Below are 24,850 nucleotides of genomic sequence, written 5' to 3'. Positions count from 1 at the left end.
TTTTTTTTTTTACTTTAAAATATCTCTCAACCAACAAGCCAAATACCAATTCCAATAGCTTTACGGGTTGATAATGAAATATGGCGCACGAAGCAGAAAGGACAGAGTTTTACTTTGAGGTATCAGCTTGATCATGCAACAAGTTCAACTTTACAGCTGCTTGGTTGTACAAAGTCACCTTTGACAGGGATACTTAGCAAGCTTACTAAACAAACAAAAAAAAAAAGCTATGAAGGGAGACTATACAACTTTAGAACAACTCTTCAGAGACAGTTTTCTGGCCACGTCCTTGCTTTTAAAAAGGCAAGATACACATTTAGGGTAGCAGGAGGTAAACTTATTTTGTGCAGTTTAGGTCCAAGAAAAAAAAACAAACCTCACAAAATCTGCAATAAGCTTTTTATTGAATTTAACGAGGTTTGGAAGAAGCCACTGAATCTCAAGCATTCTGTAGAGAAGTTTAAAAACAGGAGAAAAACGTTCCAATATAAGCGTTAATAATTCCACTTTATTCCTGCCAGTATTCAGAAAACACTTGACGACACGCTCATCGGCATTCCTCCTGCAGGGCTGCTAGTCACAGATAAGCACCTCAAATGTTATCACTTCCTAAATCAACAACTTGTGCCAAAAAAAAAAAAAAAAAGGCACCGACTGTAAGAAGAAACATCGCTATGAATTCTACTACCATCTCAAAACCCCTAATTACGTGAGGAGCAATCGCAAGTACTGGTATGTAACTGTTGAATTAATGCAGCTGAGCACATCTACCTTTGCTGCCCCTGAGGAGGGTGATGCAGCCCCCCACCCTCCCGCCATTTCCTTGCATTCCTGCTTCTGCTTGATCCACGAAGCACAGGTTCGGCACCATTAGGAAAGCAAAGGGTAGCAGATGGAAAAGGGAACAGGACCATTTCTTTCCGTAAATCCTACAAAGTCAAACATGTCTACTACAGGAATTGGCTTTGCACTATCCTTCTTATTAGGTTGGCACATTCTCATAGCTGTTTGTTTTAGATTTGTTTTAAGCATAGGTGCTGAAGAACATACTAATACTGCCCAATTTTAAACATGTAAGAAGTCATTCTGTCATAGAGCTCCAGTACTTCAGGTGATGCAAACAAGAACACTTAAACGAAGCTTTTTGCCTTGAACCATCTTCTCAGGATCCTCCTCTGTTGACTATTTTGGGAACGTGGGCATTCAGTGAACACTTTAACTAGCACCTGGGCCTTCTCTCCATTGTTTTTTCTTGGAAGATGCTATGGAGAAGTAGCATAGCGGAACGATACAGCGATCATACTGTAATAGTGAAACACAAGTAATATAATTGTGGGGGAAAATTCAGAGTAATGGTTGAGCACTGCAACAGGTTTCCAAGTTGTAGAACCTCCATCCCTAGAGATATCCCAAAGCCTACCAGCCCTTGAGCAACCTGAACCAACAGCTGGCCCCACTCTGAGCAGGGTGTTGGACTACCTGACCTCCAACCTAAATTATACCGTAAGTCTGTGACGTTTTTCTTGACGTTTTATTTAAAACATTGGCAAATAGTTAGGAAAAACACTCAAGTTTTACTAAGCAGGTTTATTTAATCAGATGATTGGAAAGATGTCGCCTCAGTTTCTTGGCTGAAAGACTGTATCTAGCAAGAACAGAAGAGGTATGATTTGATAAGCATAAAGTAAAATGACGGAAGACAATAGCAGCTTTGGAAAAAACCAAATCCAAATATTCTCTAGCTGCAGACAAAGCTATCCTCATAAAGATGTAGAAAAATAAAACTAAACCAAACTTTCTTCTGCTAACTGACTATTCTGAAGGTGTATTTTTTCCTCTTTGCTGAAGTATGGCGTTTCCACATTGGTTATGCCACACCATGTCACAAGCTTAATATTATGCAAGCGCAGCTTCTGATTAAAAGTTCTCTATTTCTGTTTACATTTCTAACTTTGCAATATTACTGTTCCCACATAACCTAGCTCAGCAGTGACCGAACCTCCTCTTGCACCACATCATCACGCACTTACCATTTCATCACCTTTTTATTTGGCCGCTTTCTGCTCAGCTTTAGCTTGCATATTGGTTCTAGGTTGCTCGTCCTCTTTATGTTCTTCCTAGTGGATTTTAGCTTGCTTTCCCCTAAAACTATTTTTACCATATTCTTAGTGTGCTAAGGAATAGGAACAAAGTACTACTATCAGCTACCTACCACGTGGGGTGATGTGGTTAGCTCGCGGCCGAGCTAAAAACCGCAGAGGGGATGCAAGCATCAGGACTGCTACCCTGAATACAGTTGCTCCTGCGGCTGGATAGTGCAAGGTTACTACTTTATAGCAAGTTTTAAAACACGTACACAGAGAGGAAGGAATGCTGATATTCAAGGAGGTATTTTCTTGTTTATACTGCCATGTGTATTCTCCTCTGTCATACACTTCCCCAGATTAAGTTACATCATTTCCAGCTTGGAAAGCAATTGAATGTGAAGCATATGCATTGATACTCAAATGCATGACAGAATAAGCAGAGATCAATAGCCATACCGAATATCTTGCTTTCCCTTAACACAGATGGGAAGTGTCCTACATAAGAGGGAAGTGTCCTACATAAGAGCATTTTGAAACTTTCTCATTCCATTTTCCGTTCTACTTGTGCTTCTGTGAGTGAAGAATAAAATTAATTATAGGAGTCCAAAGCATCAAAAAAGTTTTGTCAACATCGGTTGCTGCACTGACTCATACACTAATGGTAAGTAATTTAGGTTCCTGTGGAACCCTTTATAGGGAGGCATATTAGTTTCCTTCATCTTCCCACTCAGAAAAGGCATTAATCTGTTTTTAAAGCACTTTGATGAAGCTGATTATCTTTGCATACTAGTTAAAAAAAATCACTTCTCTTATATGCTTCAAAAATTAAATGTAGAAGCAACTGGTCAATATTAAAATGAAAAACATCTCAAACAGTAAGCAAAGATTGAAACAACAGAAGAATGCAGTAGGAAAGGCAATAAAAGCACTGCTGAGACTGCAGATATCTAACAGCAGTAAAGAGAAGTTTGATCTTGCATTAGGAAAGGTCCACTTCTCCCTAATTGATCTAACAAATAAAAACACAGTGGAATTTAAGTGAGATTAGCGTATTAATTATTCCAATAAGTGAGGGGGTTTTTAGAAAAGAGTGTTTCCGAATAAAAGATCATATATCAGTATTCTCCTTCTCGGCTCTCAAAACCTCCCAAGCCAAAACACCACAGCAAGCTTGAAACCAAAATCTGAAGAAAATGTTGCTTTTTCTTATAAGATTTCATGTTTTCTTGTCTTTGAATTCCTTTTTCATTTGGATAAACCCCAGAGATCAAAATGCTGCAATTGTTCATACATAAGCCAGGATACAATTTACCCATCAGAGATCTTCTGATGAGCCACTGGAAGTTTAAAGTTGAAATTAATAACCCATTCTAGCATTTTCCTTTTATTTGAATTACTCTGTATTCCTCAACTTTATGTGCATGACAGACAAGTAATATCTACCAAGAAGGACCAACGAGCTATACAGATCAGCCTGAACTGTGGAGAGATCTGCAAGGATGGGATCTGAATGTGGTAGTCACATCTGAAAGCTGACAGGACACAGAATGCTGACCAGGGCCTGAGCCGGTGGAAACTGAGTAGGCTTGTGTAGGTTGTAAGCTAGAACAGTGACCAGGTGTGTTGGGGAGGGAAAAATACATCAAAAGGTAACCAAAAAGCCATGAAAAATAGGGCAATATTAGATTGAAGTTACAAAACAGAAAAAAAACAAGTGAGCAAGACTGAGACCAGGCAGCAAAAGTTTCCATTTGAAATGGCAGAGCAGAGTAAGAAGGGAATAATTTGCTCCTCATACTTCCCATTTTTCCACTAAGGTCCTCACACCCCATTTGCCATGAGTCAACACTCCCTCACTTACTTCCTCCTTTCTGGAAGCAAAGCAACAAACAAATAGGGATAAGAGGTTGTTAATCAAAGTCTCAAAGGTTTTACTTATCCTCCCAAAACTCCTATTCATCCTCCTTTGCTCTCCAGTAACATTTTGCTTTAACTCAGTCTGTTCTGTTAACTGGATGAGTACTGGAACGGAGGCAGCTGCTGTTCCAGGAGAGCAGCATTACCCAATACCCAGAGAACAGGCTCCTTACATGTTGTATTTTATTGACGGTCAATGCAACACTAGAGAGATGTACAGGTAATTAAAAAAAGAAAGTTTTGAAAATAGGGAGGACTAAAGAAGCAAATTTGATTTGAAGACTCCTTTGGAGTTTCAAGTTACACTCCCATGAGATTTTTTTTTCCCCCCCCCCATTTCCCCATTCCCCATTTTTTGTCCCCATTAGGACAACGTACACGCAGTTACAGCTATTAGCTCCTAAGTGTGTAAGTTGACCTCATTTTCACCATACTTTGTTTGGCACAAAGCTTTTAAAACCTCTAACAAAAGACCACTTAATGCTTTTGTCATAAGACAACTTTATTGAATACCAAGTACCTGCTAGGAATAAACATTTATTTCTCAACACATTGAGTAGGTTAAGTTATTATAAGGCGTCCATAACAGGAAACTCAGCCCCCCACAGCAGCTCAGAGCAACAGCACTGATCAGCTACACAGCTAGAAACACCGAAAAGGTCTCTTTCTGTTATCAAGGCCTATAACCAGACATCACTTTCTTTTACTGCACACCTTGCACAATGCAATTATGGACTAAAGTTTTATCCATTAATTCTTGCATTGGAAAAAACCTGTTCTGTCAAGGAGGCCGTTTGGGTGAGATGCCTACACACCTTCACTGTCTCCATCGAGGAACAGAAGGCCATTGGAGAGGCTCGGTGTTCCATGACTTACACTGGACTACCTTACACAAGTGTGAAAGTGAATCATTTCAAATGGCCGAACACTAGCACTTGGTAAAATTGTGGCACACTCCAAAAATGCTTTTTAATGTGACACTTAAGATGGTTTTAAATAGACTACATTATGCATGCCCTGAATCATGGTGAGCCATCAGAAAAGGTATGCTCCCATACTCCTCCCCAACAAAATCCTCCCCTTCCTTATCTTACACCAACTCTTGACATTTCAGACCCCTCATGACATAATCCAACTCCCAGATGCAAGCCAAAACTAACCCAGAAAGAAGTCAGGTTCTAGCACCACTACTCTAAAATGCTGTATGTTGTTTGTTTCCAGACCAGATGCTCATAAGCAAAGCCTGAAAGCAACTGTGTGACATTTAGTTTTTACAGAATTTGAGGTAGCCTAAGAATCACTTCAACACCTGCAGAAGTGACATTTTCTTTACAGAACTTAGCTTGCTCGTCTCAAACTACTTCTATATTTATTTCTCAAAGCATTAAGTAGACTAAGTTTAAATGGCAGAGTTTACCGTTCAAATACTAATTACCCTCAAAAAGCCCTGATCCGCATTAGAGCTCTTAAGCATACAACTACCCTGTACCAACAGGAGCAGAAGGTGTCTTTAGGTGTAATACCCAGCAATGATATTCCTGCCAGCATCTGTGAACTCAGGGATGAAGAGCTCCTCTCTTCCAACCAAGCGTGGCAGGGGATAAGTTTGTTTGATCACAGCAGTAGCAGTACTGTTTATTTAGAGTATAAAATAGTAAGTTAATTCAATACAAGAAAAGCATTGAGTTCAGGTATTTCTTTATTGGTACATGCAAAACAATCCTGGTAACACAACTGAACCAAGTAATCATATTCAAAGAGCTGATCCAGGTAGAGAGCCAGCTTTATTTAGTCACAAGAAACCCCTTTTTATGAACCGACCACCTAAATTTCACATTTCAGGAGTTCATAAAGAATTAGGCTAGCTTTTCTAGAATCAAACACAGCTGTTTTCCAGAGAGCAGTCCAACTACTTGTTTGGGCATCATCCACAAGACTGCTAAGGCATCAACAGAACTCACTATTCAACCAGCCACTTAATATGTATAAACACTGTAAGGCAAAAGTCAAATTATGACGAGATAAAGCCACGTCTGCTTTTGCATGATAAGGAGACTGGCAAGGGCTGGGCAAGGAAACACTAGCAGCTTAAGTGAGTATAAGGAATTTTCTGCTAGCTCCTATTTAGACAGCAAGTTCCAGTTTAAAGCCAGACACACTATTTACCAGAACAGGTTACTGCCTTCCTTACACTTGAGCAGCTAACCCCTTCCAGACTAGAACAAACAGGTTATTGCATCAATCCGTTTCCAGCTTCAACTTCTCCAGACGTTCAACATTACACTCTGTTACTAGCCAAGTTTTCTACAGGAGGAGTAAAGACTCACACTAGCATTGCCCTTAGGCTAGCCACAGCAGTGAAGAGCTTAGGCTCCCAACGTGTGTTCAGATGTACACAGAACTCAGATGCCCTCCCCAGTTAAGGAGGCTTCCTATATTTAGATTACAAGGGACAAACTGGTTTGGCTGATGTACCAGCACACTGCCTCCAAGAACCCTGCTACTTGATGTCCCTTCTTTGCTCAGCTGATTCAATTCACTAAAGCTAGGAGAAAAAGCAGAAGAGTAAATACCTTTTCTCCTATAGTTAAACCACTTCAATATCTTTCAAATATTAAGAGTTGTTTATTCCCATCTTTTTCCACTCATGGAAAGCCAGTTACTTCAGAAGCAGGAAATCTAAGTGGCAAAACACTACTTTCCATTTGCAAGTTGCACCTAAGTAAGACTTGGAGATGGGACTGCACAACTATGAAGGCAAGCAAAGAAAGATGCCTTAAAAAGGATCCCACAAACATGCAGAAAAAGGACACTGAGCCATCTGCATATCAAACTACAATGAGGAGCTCTGAACAGCCGAGACTACCTCGCTTGAGAGCCTAATCAAATACCAGGGATTTAAACAGCATTTGCACATGCCTTTTGATGTGGGAGGCACAAGGCACAATACATAGTCTTGCATCTCTTAAGATCGCCTAAAGAAATTTGAAGCTAGTCTTACTGTATTTCAATTTCAGTAACTCGTTTTGAAGATCAATTACATACATGATGAGTATCTAGTATTAAGTACAGGGGTCTTCAAATAGACTAGTTAATTTTGTCAAACTGCAAAATTTATTCCTCTAAAGGCACAACAGTGGTGTTTTAGAATCAGTTGCCTCTATTATGTAAATTTTTTAAAGCTTATTTATTTTTAAATCCAGTAGCCCTCCAGCTACTAAACCAAGGCAGTACGCTATGCAACCATCTTGTTCAAATCTCAAACATGTCAAAGGCAAGAACAACTACCATCTCTGAAGTCTTGTTTCCAGACTACCCAGGGAGGATGGGTTCAGTCATGACAACTCCCTAAGATCTTCTCTCTATATAACAACTTCCATAACCCTGGAAGACCACAAGCTTGTCAGTTTACACTGAAGTTGCACAGACATTCAGAGCCAGGAAAGAATTTACTTGGATTAACAGAATATGCTTATTTTAAAAGACTAAACAGCATGAAGCCACAGTTAAACATATTTAGGCATTTCAGAGAGGCAAAGAAGGTTTTGTGGTTGTTTCCAAAGCACATGTGTATACTGAAACACTGAGCTTCAGTTAGAATTAAAATCAAGTTCTGCAATAGATTGCAACTCTGCTACTGAAACATGGTTTGACATATCCCCAGTTAATATCTCCTAGCCACAGCCTCTCCCCTCCCCACTCCTCTATTTAGTTAAATAATTAAAAACCCATTGACCTACATGTTCAAGCTCCCTTAGGAGGGTACCAGCAGATATTTGCCTTATTTGGAAAGAGAAATCAATCCTATATGGTAACTATATCCCCTTTGAAATCACTATTTCAACGGCTAGATCAGCCAACAGGAATGAGTTTCTCTAGGGAACATGAAGATTGAAGTCTGGATTTCCTACCTGCTCACTTACATCAACCCACACCAAATTCTGTATAGTTGGTTAGTTTTTACCAAAAAGAGGTATTACTCCAGGATCATATTTTATACTAAATGCCCTTTAAAAAAAGGCATGACAAATTAGTAATGCAAGATAGTAACAAGTGTCTGTAAGTACAGGAGAATGCATTTCTACAACAATTCAACACTAGAAGCACTTAACCTACAGCAACCTTTGCTTCTAGTGCTGAATTGTTGTAGAAATGCATTTGCCTGTACGTACAGACACTTAGAACTAATGGGACTATCCAGAACACATTTTTCGCCAAAATTTGGTTTAGTGTGGATTCATTCAAGTCCGGCAAACCCTGACTTAAAACCTCTCTCACTTATTTTCCCTAGAGAAACTCATTCATATTGGTAGATACAACAAACCCTGGGAAGGAAGAACACTAATAATACACAGAACATCAGAGGTGTGAAGCGTTTTATCCTTCAGAGAACATTCACTCCTTTCCCTGTGTGACTCAAAACAAACCTAGTTTACTAGAAAAGACTTGGTTGTAATTAAGAGATAAATCATCAACTTAAAGAAACAAAATGTTTGGGCTCTTCAGCAAGTTACCTAACACAACACATCCACATCTTTCCCACAGGTATTGTAGAAGTGAGCGTAGCTCAACAGCTAATTCTGTTGATGCATCAGGTAATTTTCATTTTAAGTATGATTTAATCTCAGATTTTAATAAAGATGTACATCAGTATGCAGGAAACTTCAGTTATCCACTTTGGTTTGCATCTGAATCATTATCAGCCAGCAAAATTTAACCTTCCTTTAAAAAAAATATAAAAAAAGATTTATAGCCATCCTCACAGTAAATTTAGCATGTATTTCAATGTATTTCAATTTCAAACTGTATTTTATAAAGACATGCAAGAACATGCATGTATTAGTCCATAAGCTTGCTTAAAGATACAAAAATAGTGCAAGTTACACATTTGTAACACTTGAATTCTTACCTGTGACTTACAGATGTCAAGCTTCAATTAAATGCACAGAAGTAGCATTTCACAGTAAAAATTAAGTACTATCAACTAAATTAGCCTATTTTTATTCTTTATCCTTCAATTTGAAGTACCCCGGTAAACAACTTAAGAAAAACAAGTCTGTACTGTAGCTGTCTTAAACCTATGAGAATAAAATACTCAATTTGCATTTGCTTAGATTAAAAAAGTAAATCAAAAATTTGGCAAAAAAGTAGATACAACATGAATAAGGAGCAATAAGAGGTTTAGTACTTGAGTTTTGGGTCCCAATTTACAGCTTTGCTCCTGATGAAATTAAGCAGCAAAAAACCCTGACCCCAACTGACGTCTTGTTTCATGATGCATAAGCAGGATGAAGCTGCTGACAACGTATGAACATAATGCTGAGAAACTCAGTTTGCTGAGGTACTCAAGGATCTCCTTTAAAGATCTTATGAGGTGTCAACCTTGATCAAAGTCCAAACCAAAAAAGGGCAGGAATTTCTTTCCTTCCCGTAACCATGAAAATAAAAGCTGTCTGCAGTAAAGCTTGCCATCAGGTCCAGGAGGGCTGAACTTCACAGAAAGCATTCCTTCTGAAAGAGACTCGCATTCAACACCAGAGATTTCTGTGCTGTTAACAGTCACAGGAACAAGATCCAATATTCAATTACAAAAGAGCAGAAGCCGCTTCTGACCCTTTAAGTCCAAACAGGAAAGTATAAAGAACCAGGATAGATACACATGCAAAAAAATTCAGAACAATTTGGGTTGAATGGGACAAGTGAACATCAGTTAGTCCAAGCCCCTGCTTGACACGGTTCCAGTTAGATCAAGTTGCTCAAACCTTGTCCAGCCAAGGTTTGAATATCTCTAAGCATATTCTTTCTAGACAACCTGTTCCAATACTAAGGCTGGAATCTTAATTACACCAAGTTCAGAAAAACACTCAAAGGCAAAGGAAGCCTTCACACTGAGCAAAACCAGGGAAAACAACAAGGATAAGAATGTTCAGAATACTGAAGTCTACCTCACTTTTATTGTAAGCCTTTACTTCAAGAGGTTATGCAGTTGGTGTAACAAATCTACATGCAAAGACAAATCTAGAAGCAAATGCTCAGAGCTGAGATGAAAAAGCATTTGCAATTTAGATAAATAACAGCTTGCTGTAGGAACAACCTCAGTATTCAGGCCTTGTATTTCTAAAAGAGCTTGCATGCAGTTTTGTACATCTAGATTCAAATGCCAAAAAATGGCCAAACACCTTTCCTGGATGAAAGATGACATCTTTATGCAGGAAGCTTACTTGGCAAGCTTAAGTTAATCTGTCAACCAAGTACAAGGATCCAAGGTATGTATGTTATAATAAAAGTACCACATCTGTGTCATTAGCTTGGAAATATAACATCTCTGCATCAGTTTCAGGTCCAGCTAACAACTGTTTTGAAAGTCTTCCCTGACAGTAGAAGCTTCCAGAATAACCAATGACATCCATGAAGCAGCCCTTACAGCCAAACTTCTATGTTCAGTCTGAACAACTTCAAGCTTGACATAAACTGCAGACATTCTTTTTTCCCAGTTACCATTACCATGGGTGCTGGGAAACAGATCTTCCAAGAACAGGTAAGAAACAATGGCCTGTTTTGGTGTCTTACTGCTTTATGTACAACAGCTCAAGAAGTCAGAGCACTGGTGTGTAAATGCTGCTGTAAGAGAAGAGATCCTTGACAGGGCAGGAGTGCTTCGGTGATGGATTTTTGGACTGGGAGTTAAGGTTGTTACAGGTAGTTGCACAATACAGTAAACAAGGGAGGCAAAGCTGACAGCCTGAAACCCATGGATTAATGACACAGCAGATATTTTCACTACTCATACGTGCCACGGAAATCAGCTTGTAATTGCATCTTAAAACGTCTACATATGAAAAGCATGGAGGGAAGAATTACACACTAGGAAATGCAAGCACTATGATCACCTGTGAAGCTTCAGTTCAGCTTCTCTTGGAATACGTATGATCCCTAATTCCCTTCTCCATCCTTTCCTTCTCATAAACCCCCACCCTCACTCAGGGTGGACAGCACTCCCTGAGCCCAAACTTTTCATTATATTCATTTTTACTAAACCTTGTAGTCAATGTGCAGTTCTGAATCAAGTCAATCTTTTCTACACTGCTCATTTTATAGCACCTTTTCTGCTAAAAATCCACAGTGCTTACCACAGTTTTCACACTGTCCCATATGGTTAAGTGGTAGTAATGTATTTTTAAAAGGTTGAAAAACAAAGCATAGTAAGAGTTCAAGGCATCAGAAAGATCCAGTTTTGGTACCCAGTACAGATGTCTAAAGTCTAGTTCTTCAAATAGAGAGCAGAATGCTATAAATATTGGGAGTATTGGGGAAATAGCTCCACTAGCTGGGGCTCTGAGCTGCAGAGACGAGCACTCAAGCCTGGAGTTGTGTATTTAACACCAAAACCATAACACTACACACACCTGTAGAAGTTTCCGGTAACTTACTAGCCAGCGCCACAAGCCACAACAGGACAGCGACACATCTAGTTCTCCAGGATGCCAGCCACCTGACTCACCAGACCACCACCTACAACTTCTTCCCAGATAAAGTCACTATTCCCTCACCCAGTGCTTTGACAAATACCAGGTAATTTAAGATCTTATTGGCCCACCTGGAAGTTCTGGATTTCTTCAGATGTCCAAGGCTACTGCAGCCTCTCCTTAAAATCATCTCAGTTATTACCTGTGGGGATGAACTTCTGATGCCAGTGCATTAACAGCAACAGTCAAAAGATCAGACAGTTTATTATGCATTTGAATATCCAATCATTATTCCTCCCACAAACAGCTTAATCTGATTATATTGTTTATTGGCTCAATTGCACAGCACAGATAAACCTCTTTTGGAGGGAGATGAACCCCCCTGGCAAGCCTTCAGAATACAACAGTACTCAGATTTGGTATGGTAGCTTGATACAACAGCCACAGCCATATTTATCAGGAAGCCCAAGTCATCAAGGACTCAGATTAGAGCCAAAAAAATCAGGCAACACACCTAATTCCCACAGCCTCCTTTAAAATGGTCAGCCCTAAAGCTAGGGGTAGAGTTGCCCAGTTTCATTATTTTGAACATAATGTTAGTGAAAATCCCTTAGCAAATTAAGTAATCTTTCTCCCCTTTAAAGTTTTCTTGCACAGTAGCATATGGCAGTTTAAGCTGACAAAACTGCGTACATGAGGGGGAAGAGTGCATGACACTAACATTTAAGGGATATTCAAATTTTACACACGCTCAAGCTACATTAATGCTAAAACTAGAAACCCAACAAGGTTCAACAGGCTCTTGTATCAAATTTTTTTATACCAATCAGGAGCAGCTGTCCTTCAAGATACTCTTCCCTCCATATGCTTTCTTTGTTGCAGGTCCCCCAATTTATTTATCGGGCTCCCACACCTGCCCCAAAGCACTGCAATGCTGGGCTGAACCTCACCTTTCTGTACAGCCATTCAATCCGATGCAGCCTCCACACTAAGACAGACCTTCATCTGGCTCTGGGCACTAGTGATTTCTCCAACAACTTTAGAAGCAGGCTATTTTCTTTAAACCATTAAAGAAAAAGCCATTAAATTAGTTTTAAACTCAGTACATGTAATACACCATATGCCACCTGCCTCGGTGAGGCATCGCTGTCCTAGCTTTAACTCTTGTTTATCTTATCAAAAGGATGTCAGAAGTCTTATGCAAGTTCACCTCTAACATACTCGTTATCCTCTTAGGAGCCATTGAATGAAATGCGAGTTAATGAATAACACAGTAGGAATTATTTCATTAGCCCCATAGTGAACAAGAGCCATCTAATTCTTGGATATGATGTCAGACTTGAGAACCAGCCAGTGATACTTACTCCAGCTTCCACTGCTCAATCAACTGCTACACCAGTGGCGTTCATACTGAAAGCTTGCAGACTGCACTGACAGCTCAAGCAAGACTGCCAGAGCATGAAGCAAAGCTACTCTGGTGGCAGCCTTAGGAAGAATTAAAGCAGTAAGAGTGAGGAACTGAAGCCTGTCATTTTGCCTCCACAGAAGTGAGGACAGGAGGGAGAGGTTTTTAGCAGCATACCTTTAATATATAGGCCTTGCACAGGTATGGAAATCAATACAGCAGTAGCATGTCAGCTCTTCACATTTTCCTCTTGCCTTACCTCCACTTCTACAGAGTTTTAACCCCACTCCAAGTTACCACCTGCCTCTGGTACTACCTAAGCCAAGATGTCTACTGAACTCCATCAGAAACCCAAGATACAAAGGGAAGGCTGAAGTGAGGTACAGATCCTTCATCAGTCATCAGCAATCCTGTCTTCTGGCATTCAAGGCTACCTCACTTCTACTTTTAGTTAACTAATGCTTTTCACTATAGAACCTGATGCCTCATGACTTCAAGTAGATGTTCACTCCACTGTGAAAGACACCCATCTCCTGCTAGCACGGGTAGCAAGGAGGACATGGTAGCAAGAAAGACTTCCTCAGCCTACCAAAGTCCCCCTTCAGGTCACCAAGACATTTGCCTGCAATAAAAAAAAAAGCTTTAGATTGCCTGAAGAGTCTGTATGTCTAAAAGAATGTCCAGTTCTGCCAAGGAGACCAGGCAATTTAAGACCATGTTTAGAGAGGTGATATTTTACTGATTTCACAACCATGAGAGTCCATCCTCATTGATATCAGGACAGCTATGCCAGGCAGTGCCTCTCAGATAGTTTGACTCTTGGGATACCTGTTCCCTCCTGTCCAGAACACCCCTGTACTTCCTTTAAATTATGCAGTACAGAGCAAGCTCAGAGACAAGAAAGCAGCAGACATTTGAACAGTTCATACCAATCCATTACAGAAGCTTATAAGTATTACTTACCAGGTATTCCCGTCTAACAACTTGACTGATGAGAAAAACTAGTACACAACCAAGCTAAAAACCTAAGTAAGAGGAAAAAAAAACCAAAGCCTAGGAGACCAAAGCTAGAAGATGGACTTCTCGTGAAGATGGAAAAACAGAATCATCTTCCCGACATCTCATACCCAATGAAGAGCTTTGCAAGCAGTTTTCTCTACATGGACAGCAGAAACTGAGATGCATTCTCTTTTGAAGGAGTCAGACTTTCCTGTAACCTCCAGCTTGCAGTCACTTCTGAACAGCCATGCATTACTGAGTTTGCATAACATGTCAAAAGCAAAGGATAATTGTACCATACTCCAAATCGTACTGAAAGAAACACTATCTTCAAGCCTAGCATGTGCTGTTCCGTCATTCTCACATGAGTGTGCACACTAGGATGTATTCATATCCAAGTCCTGGCGTCACAATTACTCTGTCAAGAATGCAATGCTGAAATATATTTAGAATGGTTCTGATAATACGATAGCTAGCTTCCATAATGCCGTTAAGGTATCCTAGACTCTAACCCCACTATTGTTCTATAAGCATTCATCTTCAATTCTTCCATAATTGCTCAAAATACCTATATTTAAGATACAATATTAATCCCATGGCAGTATCTGTGAAACCGATAGAAAATTCAGTAAGATAAACTATCAAAAGTTGGCTTTGGGGCAAGTTTTATTATACTAGAAGCTTCTAAATTGGTACGGAACAGCATCTCCCTGCACGTGACGAGCATTTGCGTGCAGGCACTGCCTGAGCCTTTGAGCCACCATCTCCACACAGGCCCTTACTGCCAAGCAGAAAGCCTTGAGGCACTTACCCAGCAGTTAGTGCCCATCCACCTATCGGCTGATTAGCAGAGCACACAGCTGTGCTCCAGCCTACAGAGCTGGAAATCAGTGCCTAAAGGTAAGCACAATAAGAGAGTGAGGTAAGAAACAAGTTTTTGAGATGGTATGCGATTTAAGAGGGTTATGGGATAGAACTGATGCCCTCACTTGTGAGGCTGGAAGCCTTAACAATTCTGACTTGTACAGTGATACTGCTTTAAGTTTAATCATGTGCTTACATTCCCCACTGAATCAGAGCTGTCCTTACACAAGTTCTTCAGAGCTTTTCAGTGGGGTCTTAAGAGGCTGTATCTATACTATACCTACACTATATCTACAGCAGCGCTGGTTAACCAAGTTTTCATGCCAAGAAAACTGCCAAAGCCATATGCAGCCAAAAGAGAGAGATCTTCACTGGAAGCGTCCTTAGTGCCATGTCCACAAAAACTGCCCCAGAGACCTTAAGTAAGATTCTTATCACCTAAAGCCAGATTTTGTGTCTGACCTTGTCTCTTTTTAAAGAGGCCCACATTCTGTCCCTTAGTGAGCAGTTCTTACCCATTTTGGACACCCACTTCAGAAGACAGACACATGCTTGATTCAACTGTGTGGTTTGGCGAGAGGACAGTATCCAATATTCAAGTGTCCTCAACTCTGCAGTTTCCAGCTAAATACATCTAGACAGAATCACTAGAAGGAAATAAACAATGTCATCTAGACTGTCTGTGGAAGCATCAGTAATTAAAAAACATGGGCACACTGCATCCTTTGGTGTTCAAATGCAAAGAACAAGCAGCTCACCAGACGTTCCCTATATTAACATCACAAACAGCTGTTATTCAACAGCTGTAAAGTCACTACAATTCTTTCTACACACCCCAAGCTTTTTGCTAGTGTTAAGTAGCTGCCTAAGTGAGAGTCAGTTATAAAGTTGTTCTATCACCACCACTACTTTCTCAGAGCTTAAAAATTAAATCAAGTATTCCACTACTGGAATTCTCATTACCAGGAAGCTGCAATAATGCTTATTGCATTATGGTTATTTGTTTGTTCTCCCAATAGAACTCAATCAGTTCAATGCTTTGAGTTAATTATTATTGCTTAACTAAGGTAAATTCAAACAGAAACCTGAAAAGCATGAAATAAACAGTAGGAAACCAAGCTCAACTACTTAAACTGAATACTTCATGATCACCTGCAAGTGTCAGGGAAAATTCTCACACAGCTCTAATATGCATGAGACATTTAAAGCCCTGATGACTGGAGCTTCAGAAAACAGATACATGAAAATTATACAGCAAAGTAAAGACTCAGACTTTTTACTGTATCTAGACACTTGGGATTAGCAATGAAGAAACGTTTGTCATAATATAAAAAAAGAACTAGGACCTGGATGCAATATTTCCAGGATATCCTGTCAGACTTTGATTCTTTCAGCAAGAAAGCATAAATAAGCATGAATGAGCCTCTGAAGAGTCCACCAAAACCCCAGAGATACTGGTTCTCTAGAGCTGCTTCTGCACCGATCAAAAAGTACCTTCAGTCACATTCTTCTCTCATTCGATTGAGGGAAAGGAGATACAGCATCAAGGATTTGACGGAAGGCAGCAGTAAGATTCAGCCCCAGCATAGCCTTATTTTACAGAAGGGCTGCCAGTTGCCAGAGGAGCTTCGCTGACATGCTGACAAGGCTGAACTTCGAACTGTTCAAACAAGTACCTCATCTGAAATTACTACTATGAGATGTTCAACCTATAGATGAAAGCCTTTGAACTTAGACAGTGGAAGTGACTTCTACAAAACAATGAGCTTCACTCAGCAAGAGCAGCATGCTAAGAAATAAGTGAATAGACAGCTAGAAAGAGCAATTCAAGTGTCAGTCTTCATGAGACTAGCCAGGACAAAGTGCTTTTTGTTTCTACCCTCGAGATCTTGACAAATCAAAAATAGATTAAATGTGCTGGCAACTAGCTTCTACCTCAGACTGATACATGATCTCACAGAAGAGATCTGCCAATACTCTGAAGTAACTTACACCAGAGCAAACACAGCAATGCATATGTTCTGTTTTACTTTTAAGTTTGAAGCAAATCATGCCTTTTCAGCATTACAGCAAGCTGACAGGTAATCATTTTGCTTACAGACAAGATAAAATAAAGCCTCAGGAATGAGAGCCAGAGGTCCTAACTGTGTAGGTATCAAACAACATGAATTACAAAATTTTTAGTCTTATTAGAGCCAGGAGGAATATGTCTGAGAGTACAGTACCAATGAAGGCTTTATCACCTCTAGGAACAGGCTCTGAAATACATACATTTGTGTTTTGTACATTTTTCTTTTAACCTTGCTAAGCTCACCAGAATTATTTTTTGCAGCTCAGTAACCAAAACAGAGTTACTGAATAACTTTCCAGTATGAAGGTTCAGTGCGCTAGTTCTCACTACCGTATTAAATACATAGCCACCTTAACATCCACAAATCCAATAACCCACTACTCCATAAACCACAAGGACTATGCACATTTTATCTGTGGAAAACACATGAGCATTTATCAAGCAACATATCAAATCCTACCACAAATACTAAACAAAAAAAACCAGCAATTCAACTGCTTCAGTTAACAATTAATAAAATAGTTCTGAGAAAAAGGAATGCATCTGCTTCCACTTCCTGCATAAATCTCGAGTACAACTCGAGCAGCACCACCAGTACACAGCCCAGGGCCAGAGAGCAGTACAGGCAAACCCTAGGAGAGCTAGGTGTTCTGCAGGTGACAAAATCAGTTTGAGATACAGAACAGGTTCAGGAGTTGCATTTTTGAGGGATAATTTGAAATCAGTAGTAATTGCTAACCTTTCAGTATTTAGGCCTTCCCGTACCAGAAGTTCAGCCCAACACCCCAGCGCTGTAAGGCAGGCAGTATTCTTAGCTCCAGAGTCCCACGATCCACAAAGCAGCCCTACTCCTCTGTACCCATCCTCGACTGCAGCACACTAGCAGCACTCTACCTAGGGAAGGCTGTTGTAAGCCAGCAACTTTAGGATAGGGACCATTTTACCTACAGAAGCAAAATAAAGCACTGCAGAAGCACTTGTTAAATGCTTTACTTGTAGCAACCCTGGTCTAGAAGCATTGTATTAAAAAAATCCCTTATTAAAAAAATGGGCTGACACAACACTGAAACAAAGGTTAAGCTGCAGATTTCTACCTCAAATCTGTCCGCAAGGAAGGCTGTGTCACTTGTCACGAGGAGTTAAAATACTGGAAGGAAGAGAAGAACCATATTTGAGTTGTGATGAACTTAACCCACCTTAACTCCCATCCCACCAGCTTAGTATGAGAAACATTTCTGTGAAAACTATACCAAGCTAGCTCAAAATCCTAAGAGCAGATATAATTCAAGCCTATTGTTTTACACAAAAAATCTGCTACCTCTCCCTTCAAAAATTCAGTGAGGCCTGAAAGTAGGGCAAACCTAACTAGACAAATTAGAAGACTTATTCCTTACTTCAGAATTGAAGCCTTCAGACCCTTCCATTCAGCCTACTTCATCATCAAGCACTTCATTTTAAAGATATTCTATATACCCAGTATTTGTTATAGTAATCACCCAGCTTATTTTCTTTAGATGAGACATTAGTAAGGACTTTTCCCCATTCCTCCCCAAAAAGAAAGCCTGTAAAATTGACATCAGATACAACATAAAATACATCACTTCCAAGATAAAGCTGAAGTTAGACACTCCATCTCAGAAGCATTTGGACAAATCTCCAAGATTTCACAGGCAAAAACTCACTGGCAGACCAACTCCTAAATCCTGATTTACAAGTTCAACACTGTACAGAGAGGCATGAGATAGGCACAGCTGTTTGATTGCTACAGGTCACATTTACTTCTTTCTGTTAAATGAAAAACTTACCTACCCAGTAAGTTTGGAGTGACACACACCTTGGTATTTAAATAACTGAGATCTAGAGATGTAGGACATAGGTGAATAAGTAGGAGCTAACTCTTTAAACAAATGCAGGTTTTAACAGGATGAATTCCTACTCTATACTTAGAGAGTTTAAAGGTTACAAAAAGCTCTATGTTGGAGGAACAGATCAGCACCAGGCAACAAGCTTTTTATAACATGGCAAAGATGCTCTGAATTACATGCAGAGGCTGAGCTGTCACTCAGCACGATCTATGGATTCCCAGCTTCACAGAAAGATTCACAACTTTCTTCCACATTCTTCTACGCAATAAACTATCAGTATGTTGTTTAAACTCTTTACGAGTTCTGGTAAAAGTTTTATTTAAAAAAAAATAATCAAAGTAACCAAGTCATCAGCGTTATTTTTGAAGGGTTACAGGTAAAGCAGCTCTCCAGAAGTCAGCTAACGAGCAGCAGATTCTTCAGACAAGTTTCAAGCCATCGTATTTGTTTCAACATGTACAAACTCTGCTACGTCAAGTCTTTCAACAATACTTAGCACAAAGTCACCTAGGGGAGAATACAATGGCAAAACCTGACTAATTGCTATTGAAATATGGTGCTGATTGTGTTTTCTTTTGCAAAGATGATGGATGCACTGAGTTGTTTTACCACAGCTGACCTTCATTCAGCTGAACAAGCCTTCTCTGAATTGGCCCTAGGGTATTCCTTCACCTTTTGCATTTTAGTTAGCTACAAATAGCTATGCAGATCTTAAGAACACCAATCCACACAGGGACCCTACTCTTCCTCCTAAGTTTTCCAGAGTCAAACAGGAGGCTTGCAGTTCCAGAAAACAGGTGCTACAACACCAGTTTAAAGTTTACTGTTCATCAATTCATGAAAGTTCAAAAGCTGATCTTTTACAAGCAGTAAAAAAACCCCAGCTGGCTACACATGCAACTGCACCACAAAAGTGCTTCACAGCAACATCTTCAGACTCCTAAAAATCTTTCCAGCAATAAAACCACCGAGACTCACCAACCTACCTGAACAGACTTGAGTATTCTCTGCACCTGCAGAAGCAGCTACCGCGCTCCAAACCCAGTCTGGAAATTCAAACTTGCTCTAGGAATTCTTTAATTGTCTTGGCAAGAGTCAGTATAAAAAAATTGTGGAGTTTAAACACATAAATTAGGTTTTGGAGGGTTTTTTTGGCAGTAGGCCTTTCTCTAAACTGTAAGCTTAACTAGATTCTCCTCAGCCCACCTGCTTGCTTCCAATACGGTAATTCTTGCACAAAAAACTGAAGTCTCTGCTTGCCCTTTTCATGATACAAGTCACTTAAGACTGACTTCTTTTGGCAAGGCATGTTTTAACTTATCACTCCCTGCCTTTGGCAAGTGAAGTCAGTTTAGCTCAATAAATGTTACTGAACCTGCAGCGTATTTTTAGAAAAATTATTTCCTAACCAGTACATTGCTTGGTCTGCTAGGATTGACACCTGGTAGCAAGTGTTTATGATGAGACTAAAAGCTGAATTTTGTTGGAAGAACAAAAAAAACAATAGTTGTAAATACTTAGAAATTTAAAGGAGACGAGGCAGATTAAGTCATATTGCAATTCTGGGGCCCTTGAGATATGTTCAAGTACATGAGGCTTTGCCCTACTAGGCCTCTAATATGAATGCCAAACAATTTGGGTCTAGGAGCAAGAAGTACGCCAAGAACAGTAAAGGAACCGCATTCAGCGAGGGCTGGCCACTGGTGAGTAGTGGTCTAGTCTCGGGCAGTTGTTCATACTGCTAAGGCAGTTTAGAAAGCGGGACAGTAACTTGAAATAGTAATGTTCAAAAAAATAAGCTACAAGGCACAGCAGCATGCAACTTACTCTTTAGCAAGCCACCAAACTCTTTCCTCCCCAACCAGAACAAATCAAGTTGTCTTATGCAAGAGGAAAAGTCTTCATACCTTAGTGCTGAATGAGAATATGGCGGTCTAAGGAATGATGCAATAGCACTATTAATTTTAATAGGACTGCTCTCTGGGTGTGACCCTCAGAAAGGACAGTAGCACCTAAACTTGTACCTTATACAAACAGCTTATTGAAAAACTAGTCTTAAAAAATGAAAGCAAGAAATAGCTCTTATTGTCCTTGTTATACCACTCTTACACTTGTCAAATCAAGCAAAATCCTTTTGTCCTTTGTCCACAGCTCCCCCATGTCCTCCACATGAACACCACACCCACCCAGCCCAGGCATCAGCCAGCGCAGTGGCAGGAACAAACCTAACCACCCTCGGCAGGAAAGCATCGTATCGAGCAGGTTTCAAAATTGCTTCCTACTCCAAGTTGATTACAACAGCAGGTTTGGCATTGTGTTTTTTTCCCCTCTCAAGCTACTACAGAATGTCCATCCTTAGACCCTTCCACTGTTAGGTTATCACCAGCCTTTCAAGAGTTCACAGGAAGAAGTGCCTACGTGATAAAAATATTGCGGAGGGGTTAGAATGACCTAGCAATTGAAAGCTAGACAGCTCTTAAACCAGCCTACCAGTCAACACTTGAGAAGCAAAAGATAATTTCCCTGGAGTAATGAGCTAAGTATAGAGCCACCAGGACTACAGCTCCCCAATTATTTTGGCATTTCTTTCGATGCCAGTTAAACAGCTTGGGAAGAAGCAGGCTTCAGCTGCTGGTAGAATAAGTTACTGAAGCCACTCTAAGCACAGCAACAGGGATCTTGTGCTTAACATACCAAATTCTGCAAAAGCAGCACCAAGAGTCAAGATCAGCATCTTCTAAGTCACTGGAGGTTTTTTACCATCCTCAGTTCATTACCATAATTCAGCATTTTAGGGAATCCTATTTTATTTTAGAAAACCCCAACAACATACTCATCTTGTCTAGTCCTCTCACTAGATCAGTGTTTAGCAGTTACCCTCATCAAGTATCAGCATTCATCCTGTCATTTAAAAGCTAAAATTCCAGTTTGACACGTGGAAGACACTTTGGTTCTAGCTCCTAAAGCCTGCCTAACTGAAGGGGGGAAAAGCAACATGACAGTGACCAGGCATGTTGGTACCATTATGCAGCTATATAAGAAGCTACTATTTTCTGAAATTATCTGTTAGTGAGTATTTATTATTCTTTTACTTTAACAGGGGTTTATGAGTAATACTTATACAGCTGTGTATCGACCAATGTCTTCTACCATCACAGATTCTGAAAGAAGGACCTATGATTAGCTGCACCACAGTTTTCCTGCAAGGAAGTTTCCATACAAATACCCTAATACATGGTTTGAGTATTTGTAGGTACACTGAACATATAGGTACACTATCAGTATATTGAAGTTGTAGTCCTTTTTATCATGAACTAGGAGTTTTAGAGAAGAAATCCAATCTCTTTACTTACTTAGAAGTCTGACCAGATGCTTCCCCTTGGTTTTGCCAGAACACAACCCAGCAACAAAATATTAAGCACTTAGACATGGATCTCCAAAACTGAAAATTTCCACATGTGGTTTCTCTCTGCAGTCCCAATTTACTCATCCATTACGTACAGGGATGCTCTGCAGCAGTGAAGTACACTAACCAAACACCTCCAAATCATGTGATACTCATGCTTGAGTCTGAAGGGATTAAAAGATTCCAGTCCAAAGTAAAAGAAAACAAGCAAGCTATTGTATTCTGCATTAGAAAACAACTATGCCTTGACCATAATCCATTAGCCAAACCTACAAGGAAAGCCTAGCAGACCTCAAAATATTTACCTTGTTCCATCTTCCTCCTTTTTCCTCAGAGAGTTCAGATTCTCCCAAAGTGCAAAAAGGTGCATTCTTTTGGAAGTTACTCAAAGAAAGGTTCACTGAACATAGACAAAGATGATAATTTAATCATAATGGGTACCCAACCAGAATATAATGCTCTGTTCACAGCAAATTCCTGCTACCAGCAGTGAGAGAAAAAATTAAGAATCTGAATTCTCAAAGGTACTCATGACTCATGACTAGTACGTCCACCAATCACCACACAATTAAAGAACAGGAACGCTTAATTGTAAAGATGAACACTTATTTGATAAGGATTAGTCATTAATTTGACAAAAAGCTTACCCACTCTTAAAAAAACATGCACAGTGCTTAGGTGGAAAGAAGTAAAAGTCTGCAGGCAGAGGCAACAGACTCGCAAGTTTACATTAAGTACACTTCACTTGCTTTCAGCTTTCATTTATTAAAGGAAAATAATCAAAATAACCTAGAAATGCAATCTGCTTAGACATTTTTGTCAGGTTTCTTGGATCAGAAGTTCAACAATGCCTACATTACACTCACATATTTGTTCTCAGAAGTGAAAAAAGGAAATAAGGAAAACTCAAATAGAACAACAAAAGCAAAGCTATCAGCTCACAACACTTAGAAAAGGTGTTTCTACTCTAGTCAGACCATAGCAAACTGACTGCAGAATGGATAGTGCCATGTCCTCACATTTTCAAGCAAAGCTGCTCTGCAATATGGCAGGTGAATTTTCCTCTCATAGCCTCTCATTTTGTCTTATCTGTTCTTTGTCAAGAGATAGAAAAGTATTTTTAAAGCCTGAACTTACAGAGAAGTCAGAGAACAGTAAAAGTCAGCTTTGATAACAGTAGTTTTAAAAGTTAAAGACGACACTGAAAGCAACTAAAACTGAGGACAGTTTTCAGCTGCAACAAATCCAGAAATAGATCTGAAAAGGTCTCAAAGCAAACACCCTACCAACAATGCAACAAACAGTATAATTACAAACAGCAGAACTTCACAGCATCTCCTTTTATCTCAGGGTTAAGTTTCAATGATAGCAATTACAAGCTTACAGATAGCAATGCAATAAGTAAAGCTTTCACAGGTACACATTTAGGTCAATTAGAGCTACAAGAGATGAAATCAGACAGCCACAGCAACTAGCTTACTCCCCTTCCTGATCTAATTGCAGAGAAAACAAGGGGAGCCAGGCTGCAGGTCCCCTTCTAACTACCAGATAGGAAATTCCAGGGAAACACTTTCCAGCTACAACCACTTCCATGAGCAGCTTAGGACTTAAAACTCAGTTTGAAAGCACATAGCAGTAGCACAAGAGTGATATGACAGAGCTTAATACTAGATCAACTAGTAGACTGGATCATTCTAACATCTTCTGTACAACAAAATTTAGGCTTCACTTCAGAAGTACTGAAAGTTATCTTACCCATGTAACATCTCCTGTAAGATGTTAAAGGTATTGAGACTCCACAGTCATAAGCAGTTCCAGTGTTACAGCAGGTGCAAATAAATTGTTCCCAGTCTCTCTGGGTGCTCAGTCTTTTTGTTACTATTTCTTTAATTCAGCCTTCAGTTTCACTCAACTCTTCAATACTTTCAACTACAATTTCTAGCAACTAAATAACTGAAACCAAAATTCTAGTATTCTGCCCTTGGCCTATGAGGTGCTAAACTCTACATGACAACGACTCAAGGAAAGATCTGATTTTTCTGTCTATTTTCTGAATTCCTGCCACCAGCTGTACAGAAACCCCCCCAAAAAATAAGAATCCTACTTGCGCAGAACAGTGAAACCACAGAGAAACTGAGGAGTCATACTCACAGGACTTGGAAGGCTTGTAATCCACATCACCCCTACGTGAAAGGCTGTTCACAGGGGTGAGCTGGGGCAATAGCAAATGCAACAGACCCTGCAGGCAAGTCCTGCCTTCCCTCCGCTCTCCAAGGGTAGTCAGAGAGCCAACTAAGCACATCTCATCTTCACAGACTCGATTTCAACCTACACCTTTCAGCATGCAGACAGGCATTTCTGTCCTCTCCTCACACAGGTGGCTGGGAGCCATTTCCCCCAGGCACTTCGAGAAAGCAGCACTAGAGAAAACCATTTCGTTCTGTCAAGAGCCTGTCTTTTCCCAGTTGATACAGGAGTCAAAAATCTTCTGTTAAAGGCATAGGGAAAGAGAAACTATTTTTATTTCTTCCCAAAGCTCCGTCCTTTCAGGTAACGCTACAGAATTAATGCTTTGATTATAGCCCTGGTTTCTAGTCCCAAAGTTGGAGAAGCAATGAGGCCCACAAAAGGGCAACAGAAAACTGTTCTAACAGTGTTTCTATAAATAATGTCTATGCCAGTGCATAAATCTCTGGTATTAGAAAGAAAAACTACAAAGACTTAATGATGGCAATGCAGCAGTCTTCCTCCACAAATTCAACTTGAAGTA

General features: G+C 39.9%; 1 protein-coding gene and 1 long non-coding RNA gene across 19 annotated transcripts in view; one reads left to right on the top strand and one right to left on the bottom strand.

Moving 5' to 3' along the window:
- The window catches only part of MTMR3 (myotubularin related protein 3), an 82,385-nt gene that overhangs the window by 51,251 nt on the left and 6,284 nt on the right, over positions 1 to 24,850 (bottom strand). For 2 of the 14 annotated variants that reach the window (XM_087768337.1, XM_087768333.1), the window contains exon 3: positions 17,904 to 17,956. The exons of 10 other annotated variants lie outside the window; for them this stretch is intronic. The gene's annotated coding sequence lies outside the window, so the exon portion shown is untranslated. Of the gene's footprint in view, positions 1 to 2,030; positions 2,163 to 17,903; positions 17,957 to 24,850 lie in introns of those variants that run through there. 2 more of the 14 variants (XM_087768340.1, XM_087768336.1) reach the window with 1 other exon arrangement.
- LOC148054414 (uncharacterized) lies at positions 386 to 22,377 on the top strand. Of its 5 annotated transcripts, none has more exons than XR_015707150.1 (5): positions 386 to 732; positions 2,571 to 2,748; positions 10,339 to 10,542; positions 20,826 to 20,936; positions 21,775 to 22,377. It is a non-coding gene; the product is annotated as an uncharacterized LOC148054414 (long non-coding RNA). The 5 variants fall into 5 exon arrangements; XR_015707147.1 differs by having other exon boundaries at positions 20,826 to 20,978; XR_015707146.1 differs by lacking the exons at positions 20,826 to 20,936; positions 21,775 to 22,377 and adding an exon at positions 13,149 to 14,670 and having other exon boundaries at positions 388 to 732.

The sequence above is a fragment of the Nipponia nippon genome, unplaced genomic scaffold (assembly GCF_047370975.1).
Source record: "Nipponia nippon isolate SJK-2023a ecotype South Korea unplaced genomic scaffold, ASM4737097v1 scaffold_30, whole genome shotgun sequence".
NCBI lineage: Eukaryota > Metazoa > Chordata > Aves > Pelecaniformes > Threskiornithidae > Nipponia > Nipponia nippon.
The sequence above is the reverse complement of the archived record's forward strand: the minus strand, read 5'-3'. Positions and strand labels throughout refer to the sequence as shown.